Source organism: Sphaeramia orbicularis, chromosome 11, assembly GCF_902148855.1.
Source record: "Sphaeramia orbicularis chromosome 11, fSphaOr1.1, whole genome shotgun sequence".
Lineage (NCBI taxonomy): Eukaryota > Metazoa > Chordata > Actinopteri > Kurtiformes > Apogonidae > Sphaeramia > Sphaeramia orbicularis.
In genome coordinates, this window is record NC_043967.1 from 51,544,327 (window position 1) to 51,556,521 (window position 12,195).

Sequence of the window (12,195 nt, forward strand, 5' to 3'; positions counted from 1 at the left end):
CGTCTGACTGGAGATAAGCCAGAGAAAATGAAGAGGCTGAGACCCTCTTTTCTACTTCTGTAAAAATAAAACCCCCAAAGATCAGCTTTTCAGTGCTTAAATAAATTAGCTCAAAGAAGAAGAATTCTGAAAAGAAGAGCTCGACAGACTGGATTTTATGACAGTTTTTAAAGTCTTTGTCTCCAGCTGCAGTTTCCACAGTGAATCATCTGAATCCCATCAACCATTGCAACATCCACAAACTCCAGGAGGTTTGGGACGATGCATGATGCAATAAGAGCAATGTGCAGGGTTTTCATGAGTCACTCGTAACCATTTTTTCCCCCAGTTTTTATGATACAGCCTCAGCAGTATGATAAGCTGTACAAAAAAGTTTTTTTTTTCTCCAAATCACAAGTAGTAGTTGAATATTTTTTTTTTGCCAATAAGTCTGTAAAAAGGTAAGACTGAGGAAGTTTCACTCAGATGTACCTTGACGGACAAAACCAGTGGTTACTGTGGGTCAAAACATACATGTTGGTTTATTAAATAACACACGGAGCAATTCTGAAATATTGCAAAAATAAAGGGGTCTATATGGAAAATATGCTGCTGCTGTGGTGTGGAGAACCAATCAGGCTGATACGCTGGGACTGTGTGACCAATAAATACCCAAAAGTACATAAAAGACATTCATTACAATACTTATCCTCCAGTACTAATCAGTCCAATTACATCATCACAAATGAACAGCCCTCTGCACTGAAAATGCAAAGAACAAGATACAAACTTATTTTAAGCGTATAGTCTGTAAATTAATTAAACAATTACAGCCCAATCAGATGTAGAAAAAGAAATGTAATATTGTAAATATTATCTTGCCTTTGCTGTAAATACTCTTTGTTAAGTCACTAAACAAATAAACAAAGTAGTTTTACACTGATAAAACATGACCATGGGGTTCATTTGCATCCTTACATCAAATTCAAAATAAAAATACTAATACAACTGAGTGTATTTGGTGCACCCAAAATGAATATGTGTACCGTGTGTTCATGAAGGCAGGATTAAGGACGATACCTGTGGTCATTTAACACTTACAATTTAGGTGGTCATATTTTTGCCTGCACTTGAATGTCTCCCTGCGAACACAAATGGTACAGTCTGGAAAATGAAAACTTTTTTTCACCCCTTTACAAGTTTAAGTATATGACTAGACTGTACATGTGGTGTTACTGGACTTTTTCTAAAAATATATTCTTACATAGAGGTGAAGTGTGAAAAAATCAGCTTTATATGTTATAATTGAAGCACAGGACAGAATAGAAGTGGTTTTAGTGTGTTCTTTTATGGTTCATGGAGCTGTGAATGCATGTGCATCAGTCAATGAAGTTTGTTCTGTGAAAATCAGGTGAAAATGAAACAGGAGACAAGTAAAAATGAGCTTGTTTTTTCTAAATGCTGCTGATGTCCAAAGCCGCTGAGTCATGTAACGGTCAGACCAGATGTAGTTTCTCACCTATAATGTGACAAACTGTTTACTGTTTTAAAATTATTCGTACAGTCTATAGGGTTAGAAATTAGGAGCTCCATTCACTGTATTTCGCCTTCAGTTAAGATTGAAAATTTACATCGTGTTTTAATCTAAAAACAACAAAAGAAAGACAGATTAATTATACCAGATTCTAATTTATTGCCTTTTCCACGGTAAAATATAACCTGCTAAACCTTTTTTTCCCCCCATATCTTTCTCTAATATTTTTCTTTTTCCTCATAGATAAAAGGCGGAGCCATTCTGAAACCATGCAGTTTCTGACTCCCTTAATCAATGGTGATAAAATTTCACCTGTTGATATCTGTGGAGAACAGAGAAACACACTGAAAATATGTTTATAGCACAGTCTAAACAGTAACGCCTTAAGACAGCTTACAGGGCTGCATGGAAAAAATGATGAATTTGTTTAGTAGACGACATGTTATGCAAAGACATTAATATTACTGTGTCTTTGTAGATAAAATGTGAAACAAACATGTCACCACTGCAGCTTGGAGTTGTTAATATGAAATGAAACTGCATGAAAATATCAAAAATGACATGAATGTGTTTTTTAGTGCTTGCAGTTTGAGGCATTCCCCTGTTGAAGCTACAGGACATTTATTAATATTTCTAGTGACAGTCACAGACAAGGGAACAGTGTCTAGAGATAATGTGATAAAACGTAGTGCAAGCAGAATAAAACACTTGTGCAAATGGGTCTTAAATGAATTGTCTTGTAAAAAATACTGTAAAAATCAGAATAAAATGAACTTTTCTCCACCTCTGCTCATGAACTAGCCAACCGCAAATCACTGTGTAGACATAAAAAATACCCAAATTAAGGAAAACTAAGCTACTAACTAAGGCTCTGGACCTGTGGAGTGGGCGGAGGGTATTATTATTTTTTTGTTATATATTTTTATTTATTTATTAACACAAGATACAGGGTAGGTACATTCATGTAATCTGTCTCTATACATTGTGTAAATCTTGTAAAATGGATGTTCAAGCTATGCGTTTAAAATAAATTAAAAGTTGATCACAAAAAAAAAATTGTGAAAAATTAAGGAATAAATGGAAAGAAATGATTTACCCCATGAGCATAGAATGCAACTTGTTCATGTATATAGACACTAATTTGTGTAGATATTCCTAAAGGGATGAAAATAAACCACATTTTATACATATATTTTACACATATATTTTAATACATTATTTCAGCACACTCTTCATTAATGCAACTGAAATTATTTCATCAAAAGATAAAGACTAATGAACACTTTCTGTAACATTTTACAAAGTTTTTTTTTTCTTCGAAGCAAAACAAATATATTATAAAGGCATAAACATTGTGTCTTTGTGTAATGTCAGTTTACATGTGATGAGGAGTGACAAAATAAATGTAACAGAATGCCAAATATGAGCTACTGTATCAAGTTAAAGCATCAGCAATCACAATAAATCCTTAAAAAAAAGTCTAAGTTTTTTCCACTGAAATGTAAAAGATCTTATTGATTTACAATTAGGCCCTGAGCTTAAACAAAGTAAAATAGTGTATCTGCACCAGAGTAGGTTATATGTAAAACCTAAGGTGTGTAGCATGTTCACCTGAGAAATACATTTACATTTTTGTCTTTTACATTCTTTTTAATTTCTACCAACAGAAGTAACGTGAGTGATGTAGCAAGCCACTCAACTCAAATCTGTTAATTCACATAATAATAACATCTCTGTTTATTAGTTTTCTCACTAACCTGTTGCTATGTTAAGTAGTCAGGTCCATAAGTATGTGGACAATGATGTATATTTTGTAGTCTTCCATCTGTTCACAACCACCACAGTGGAAAACAAGCAATTAGTGATGTGACACTCACGAACGAATCAAATCTTTTGAACAGCTCTTTGAAATGAACGATGGGAACCGAGTCTTTGTAAAGAGCCGTTCATTTTTTTTTTTTTTAAAGGAGGGAGTGTCCAATTGCCTGTCAATTTACCAACATACTGTTCTTGTTCTGAGAATTGCACTACAGTTCAGGTATTTAAGTAATTGCAGTGATTAATCACTGTTGTGTTTTGTGCAATTTTTTCCGTATGTTTACACACATTTATTGTTCTTGTTTTGAGGAGAATAAAATGCTATTTCATAAGAAAGTGTTTTATTTTCTTCTTCATTTTTAGGCTACAGACTAGTCCACATAATGTACCATGATGTTTTTGGTCAAATTCCAGCATTTGCCTAATGTCACCTCTCATGTCATGGAATTAGACCACACATTTGAACTAACTATTATTTTTTGTGGTAAGATAATATTTACTGCCGCGCCAATTAAACACCTTTAAATGTAATGTCAATAATCACATATAGCCTAATTAGTCATTAAAACATTGGTCCATCCATCCATTCTCTTCCGCTTATCCGGGGCCGGGTCGCGGGGGTAACAGTCTAATCAGGGATGCCCAGACTTCCCTCTCCCCAGACTCCTCCTCCAGCTCTTCCGGGGGGATCCCGAGGCGTTCCCAGGCCAGCCGAGAGACATAGTCTCTCCAACGTGTCCTGGGTCTTCCCCGAGGTCTCCTCCCGGTGGGACATGCCCGGAACACCTCCCCAGGGAGGCGTCCAGGAGGCATCCGAAACAGATGCCCGAGCCACCTCAGCTGGCCCCTCTCGACACGGAGGAGCAGCGGCTCTACTCCGAGCTCCTCCCTGGTGACTGAGCTCCTCACCCTATCCCTAAGGGTGCGCCCAGCCACCCGACGGAGGAAACTCATTTCGACCGCTTGTATCCGGGATCTTGTCCTTTCGGTCATGACCCAAAGCTCATGACCATAGGTGAGGGTGGGAACGTAGATTGACCGGTAAATTGAGAGCTTCGCCTCTCGGCTCAGCTCCTTCTTCACCACAACCGACCGGTACAGCAACTGCATCACTGCAGACGCTGCACCGATCCGTCTGTCAATCTCACGCTCCATCCTTCCCTCACTCGTGAACAAGACCCCGAGATACTTAAACTCCTCCACTTGGGGCAAAGACTCCCCACCGACCCGGAGAGGGCAAACCACCTTTTTCCGGTCAAGAACCATGGCCTCGGATTTGGAGGTGCTGATCCTCATCCCGCTTGCTTCACACTCGGCTGCAAACCGCCCCAGTGCACACTGAAGGTCCAGGTTCGATGAGGCCAACAGGACAACATCATCTGCAAAAAGCAGAGATGAAATCCTGTGGTCCCCAAACTGGACCCCCTCCGGCCCCTGGCTGTGCCTAGAAATTCTGTCCATAAAAATTATGAACAGAACCGGTGACAAAGGGCAGCCCTGCCGGAGTCCAACATGCACCTGGAACAGGTCTGACTTACTGCCGGCAATGCGAACCAGGCTCCTGCTTCGGTCATACAAGGACCGGACTGCCCTTAGCAAAGGGCCCCGGACCCCATACTCCCGAAGCACCTCCCACAAGATACCACGAGGGACACGGTCGAACGCCTTCTCCAGATCCACAAAACACATGTGGACTGGTTGGGCGAACTCCCATGAACCCTCGAGCACCCGATGGAGAGTATAGAGCTGGTCCAGCGTTCCACGACCAGGACGAAAACCGCATTGTTCCTCCTGGATCCGAGGTTCGACTATCGGACACTATCGGATATATATTATATGTATATAAATACATTTATTTCCCCCTGCAATCATGTAAACAAACCCTTAGACAAATAAGCAAACAGTACATCATTTGGTGACACAAATATAGGCCCATTTAAATACAGAGTTGTACCTCATATTATATTTTGTCTAATCTGTGTTTGATATTTGTCCAATCTCAGTGGTGTAGTGTGTACAGAAGGGGTTCATGGTGTGTGAGATAAATCTGGTGCCATTTCACTGAGTAGAAGCAAAGTTATTGAATTTTAAATATGTAGGAATTTTTCGGTTAGCACTTTGCAGACGGCCCCTAAACTCACATTCACTAACTGGCTCCACATTTGAGGTAATGCCGTCAACTGATCGTTAAAGACCATTTGTTTGAATGAAAATGGGGTTGTAGTTTCCTCTCTGTATTACCAAAGCTGAATAGAGCCGTCATTCGTGTCTCAACAATTATTGACCGATGATCTATTGAGCCGCGAAGTGCAAATCTGTGAATCTCTTGCCAACTTTACGGTGGTGAGTGTTTGCGTTCTTCACATAGCCTACATGTGTCTCCATATTGTATTGAAGACCCTGAACCCAAACAGTTCACACCCTACTTTTCAGTAACCCGGTCACCTGAGTCCTTGTGAGGGAACATGCATCTCCCGCTGCAGCCCAAACATTAGTGTGTGCTGCGGCTGCTCTTACACCTGTGCTGTGGGCGTCAACCTAACTTGCCATGGCTCTAGTGTGATTGGTTCTGTGCGGGGCTACTTAATTATGACTGGCAGTTCTTATGTCTGTCAAAACATGGACAAATGAATTCTATCGAAATTATATCGAGCAGGTCTCATTTATATCGAGGAAACTTATATTGGGATATATATCGTTATTGTTTTATCGCTCAGCCCGATTGTTTATGTATTATTCTGTTATCATGTTATTGGTCTGACCCACTTGAGATCAAATTGGGTAAAAATGAGTTTGACACCCTCATCTGTTACTGTCTTCAGTGTAAGTTTGCACTTTGCAAATTCATCCCACAGGTTGGATTGGAATCTGCGGCAGGCCGGTTTTGGCCCACGGGCCATATGTTGGACACCCCTGCTGTAGAGCCTCAGAAAATGGAGGGACTTTGTTTAAAATGATTGTAATTCCTAAATGGTTAATGCAATATTTTTCTTAAACCCATTAAATTAAAGCTGGAAAGCCACACTTTGTTCACATCTTGAATCCTTCATTAATTATCTACTGTGGTGGTGAACAGAGACAAAACTACAAAGTTTGTGTTACTGTCTAAATACTTATGGACTTGATGGTCAAAGGTCAAGGTCTCTGTTCTTTTTGCCAAACGAAACATTGCAGTGTGTCTTCATACAGCTGCAGCTCACATCTGTATGGAAAGTGTTCATTCATACTCTAATCTTTCATCTCTGCTTTGGAGCAGTTTAACAGAATAAATCACAGATTGAAGTGATATGTCCTGTATTCTGTAGTGAAGCACATTTTAAAATAACCTTTCCAACACGACTGAGGTATTCATTACTACATTAAAACATTTTTTAAACTCAAACCTTTCAAAGCAAAATTATCCATGTGTCCAAAAGAAACAATGACATTGAGAAGAAAAATATAAATATCCATGACTTTGTAATTATTTACGCTGGTAACATTTGTCGCAGGTGATTCGATGAACCGTAACAGTTTCAAGTCAATATAAATGCCCTGTCAACAGTTGTGTGGATGCGAGATGCGAGTGTGTGTCCATGTAAACAGGGTAAACGGAGGTGATACATGTCTATCAGTAAAGTTGCTTTGTGTCTTGAACATGCACCTCAAACATCAAATACAAAGGGGGGATAAGTCAGTCCATGACTTTCAAGAGATCGAGGTCAGCACACATTTAGGAGATTCTAATTTCATTCTTCTAATTTATTATGTATAGTGTTTGCTCTTCTCTTCTATTCTTTTTTATTGTGTGTTATGCTACTGCTACACTGCAATTATGGGATGTAGTTAAGGACAAATAAAGTCCGTCCGTCTGTCCATTTTTTAGTGTGCTTAGTCCTGGAGAGTGCCACAGGGACACCAAGCTACCATCACAGGGCTGGTAAATACAGACTAACAACCATTCAGTCTCACATTCACACCTACACATTCACCTGGAGAAAAACCTTGCAACATGCAAACACCACGCAGAAAGTGTAACTCTGGAAAGGAACCCAGGAGCTTCTCGCTGTGAGGCAGCAGTGTGAACTACTGCACTGAATCCGAAAAACAAAACAAAAACTACATGATAAGAAAAATACCTTTCAATTGCAGCTCAAATCAACACTATGAAGGTAACTTAAGTTTATAATTTAACTTATTGCTGTTCAACTCCAGCATTATGTGAAGGTCCACAGTTTAAAGTCTAAATATCCATACTAGACTGAAGTGTTTTCAGGAAAGTGTTCTTTTTTATAACAGACGGGGACAATACCCTTTTAGAAAAACCTCTGTATAAGTGTGGAAAAGCATAAGACCCTGAGCATTTAATACAAGCTTGTGATCATTGACAGATGTTAATCTTCTATTGTCCAATGTTCTAATTTTGTGTTTGATTAATTTCATGTGATTTGAGTTAACTTCTGTGGTCAGTCTCTGACAGAGCTCAGCGTTGTTTTCAAGAGCTGTAAAACCAGTGACAGTCAGATGACGGAAGATCCTGTTAAAACTAGCAAAGAGTGACATCAAGAAGCCTGTTTACAATCAATAGTACAGACCATGAGTGATGACAGAATGCAAGGAAAATTATTTTACTTACGATTTCCACAGATGTTACCTAAAAGTAAAAGAAAACAGTAGTTGTTAGTCATTAATGCAAAAATCCAAATAAATCATCATCTTATTGCTCCTGTCTAATATCAGCATGTTGCCATCAATTATCATGAAGCTGCTTCTTTAAAACTTTCTGTACGTGTTTTCAGATGATAAATAATCAGATCCCTTTATTTTCCCTCCTCACCACAACGATTGTTATAAACCATGAATCCAACATCAACAGCCATGATGACAATGACGACAAGGAGAAGACTGACAATGGCAGCAGTGGCAGTGTTTGTTTTTCTGCAAAAGAAGAAAACAAAACAACAACAACAAAAAAATCACAACCAAGTAATTGCGCTGTTTTTTTTTTTTTTTTTTTTTTTACTTCATATTCAGCAGACGCAGCCACAGACAGGAGGTTAGTGTGTAAAAGCTAAAAATGGGTCTTTAAAACCATGAGCAGAAGAATAACAGTAATATAATATCACATCTGTATAAACAAGCAACACAGGAATGAACAAAAATCACAGTGTAAGTATTAGTGGAGTTTTTGGATTTGTTTTGCAGAAGGGCTCCATCTTGTGGTTTATAAATGAATATAAGAGGTGAGCTGCGCCACATGGGAAACTAGCACCCCCTAATGGCGTCAAAGAGTTTGTGTCTCTATAAATATGACACAACAGTCAGATTTTCTTGCAAGTCGTCCCTTGAGAATCAGCTGGTTCTATGTCCACTTTTCCTCATTTTGAGAAAACAGAGTTTGAATATTTCACCTGTCTGATCTCTGATATTTGGAGTTATCAATCATCTTTTGTGTGGAATAGTGTTGACTGTGGAAGGAACCCTAAACATATTGTTAACATGTTCTAAATCTCCACAGGCTTAGAGATATAAGAGGTTAAAAATGGACATAGAACTTTCTGATTAAAAGGTATGGAAGTTGCCCCTGGTCAACAAGTTCTGTGTCCAACATAGGAGCTGGTGCCTTTACAGGTGTCACTTATGATCGAAATCAGGAAGTTCTCCGTCCACCAGAGTTGTTTTTAAAAAAGTTATGAACAAACTAAGAATGTTTTAGTCAGTGATTACATGTATTTTATACTGATGTCACAAAATGCAACATTAAAAAGCATCCTTTGCAAGTGTTTTCCAATCCACATATATTTAAGGTGGACAACTAAAATGAGCACATCTATCCTTTTTCATTAAAGGTAGAATGGTGAATAAACGTGTTAGGACATCTGGAGGACCTGAGTAAATTGTGTTCACTCAGCTTTCATGGCAAACAACCATTTTCTAGCCATACTTCAATCCTCAAAAGGCAGGATAATTAGTTGTGGAATGTAGGCAAATGATGTGTAACTCCATGAACGACCTTTTTAAGACTGAGGAGGATGAGTGTTGAAAATCCTTCGTACACTCATAGATAAAAGTCGATGCATGAACCACATTGTCATTTGAACCTGACACCGGACAACATTACCCACTTGACCAGAATCTATAACATAAAAAATAAAAATTAGAAAAAAAGTGTATAAAATGCAAAAATTGCATCAAAATTAAATATACATTCACAGATAAAACAATTATATCAAATCAATGACGAGTCTGTAAATGAGCCACATTTTCATTTGAACCTGAGGCCGGGACAATATTGGCCACTTGACCAAAATCTAGTATGAAAGAATGAAAATATGAAAAATAAAACTTATCCAGAAATGCCAAATTTTGCGTCAAAATGCCTCATACACTCAAATATGAAATGACTATCATATTCAAAAGTTTATCAATGAGCAATGTTGTGATTTTCTGCCCCTAACACGACAAAATAAAGATTTACAATATCTATACATTATCAGTGAACAACTTACCCATCAAAATAATCCATAAGTCTTTCAGAAGGGATCAAAATAGAACGTTTTTTCTGATGAGTTCTCATTTTGTGCTTTATATGTGCTCCACGGCCATTTTGAGTGAGTGTCACATGATCCAGGTATGGCCCCTGATTGGGTCCTTGGACACAGAACTACCTGATTTGAAACAAGCGCCACTCAGGACATAGAACTAAATGTTTCTAGGTGTGAGTGTGTGTAGATGTTTATCTTGGAGCTAAGACCTTTGGGACATAAACTTAAATGATTTTAGAATGTCCTGATATGCTTAACTCCATTTCTGCAAAAAGTGGACATAGAACCAGCTGAATCTCAAGGGACGAAGTGCTAAAGCAGATAAAGGGAAACAAATTCAAGAAATAAGAAAAATCATATTGTGAAAAAGGATAATTATTTGTGTGTTGTGAAATGAAATACACTGAAAATATTCTAGGATAAACTTTTAAAGTACCAAAGCATTAGAGCAGGGTGATAAGGCCCAAACGAACCCCATCAGATCTTTATATGGTTCTGCATCAGTGTCTCATGATTCCCTGGCCCAGGAAATGACCAGAACGACTCAAACATCCACCTCCTCGTCCCTGTTTCTAGTATTTTTCAGAATCCTGCAGTGGCTGTTGTTCAGAGCAGGGTAAAGGATTGATCATTTTCTAAATAAATTAACAAGTGTAATGATTTTATCTAATACGATCCATTTTTAAGAAGTCTTAGTATTTATAAGACATGATCATAGACTGATCGGCCGTAACACTGGCCACTGACAGCACAAGGGTTAATAATATTGATTATTTCATTCCAACATTTCACTGGGTTGGATATACTGTATAAGGCAACAGGTGTCACATTTAGTCCTTGAAGCTGATGTGATGGAAGCAACAAAATGATCAACGTAATGAACTGAGAGACTTTGACATGTTCCATACTGTAACAGTGATGACTGGGCAGGACATCTGTACAACTGCAGGTCTTGTTGGATGTTCCTGGTCTGCAGTGGTTAGTACAGACCAAGGTTCTAATAGTTTTGGATTTTTCATTATAATTTAGTTTTATTTAGTTTTGACTTGTTTTTCTCTAATTCAGTTAGTTTTCATTAGTTTGTAGAGCAGGTTTGCTAGTTTTTATTAGTTTCATTTATTTTTTAAATGCATAGTTTTAGTTTAGTTTTAGTTTTTTTTGAATATCTTTTCTCTTCTTCTCTGTCGTATTCAAATAAATCCAAGACAGGACTCTGCTGCTTTCTCCCAACTTTAGTCTCCATGTTTCCAGGTAGAGTGGGGACCAGAAGACGACTGGAAACCACAAGTGACGGACCGTGAAGTGTCGTATGGGGCCGCTACCTAAAATTGCCCGAGCAAAATAAATTGACATCATACTAATCTGATTTTGCCAAAGACGAAAACGAAGGGAATTTTATCCATCATTTTTATCCATTTTAGTTAGTTTTGTAAACACACACAATACAGTTTCAGTTAGTTATTTTTTTTCTTTTAATTATAGTTTTTATTTATTTTAGTTAATGAAAATGTTTTTACAATTCTAGTTTTTGTTCACGATAATAACCTTGGTACAGACTAAAAATGTAGTAAGGAAGGACATCCTAATCTCAGGACCATTGAGCATCTGTGTAAGGTGTTGGACACATAAATCTGATCCATGGTTGCATATTATTTTGTTTGGTTTTAGCTAACTTTTGTCCACTTTATTGTATTCTTCTTTTGTTCATTTTCTTCAGTGTGTTGATGATTTAGTTCATTTTATTGACAATCATGTTCTTTTTTTTCATTGTTTTTTGTCCACTTTGTTTACTGTGTTGGCTGTTGAGTTCATTTTGTCACTCACATTCATTTTTAATCATACTGTTGATTAGTTTGGTCAGTATTTGTTCATTGTTCATATTTTGGTCATTTGTGTTCACTTTGTTGACAGTTATGCATCTGTAGGATGTGTTGGACAAATAATTCTAATCCTTGGAGGTCCACTTGTCTACTTCCAGGACTTCATGGATCTGCTGTAACATCTTGGTCCAGATTCAATCAGATCTGTAAAAAAAAATTCAAATTCCAAGTTGATATCATTGATACTTACTGATTTATTGGATCAATCCACTTCCTATCTCTTATAATGGGGAAATTTTTCAAAGTCGCACCAAATCCAGAATCAGATCCGGATCGAAATAATTTCAGTACCTTGGGTTGACATCATCATACAGAAGCTGTATACCAAGTTTGAAGTCAATCAGAACTGGAGTTTCGGAGAAGAAGATGATTGAAATTTTTTCCCCATATGAGCCCATGTTAAATTTTCCATAAGTTCCTGGATCCAGAAGAAGATCCTGATCAGCATGTGGACATTATG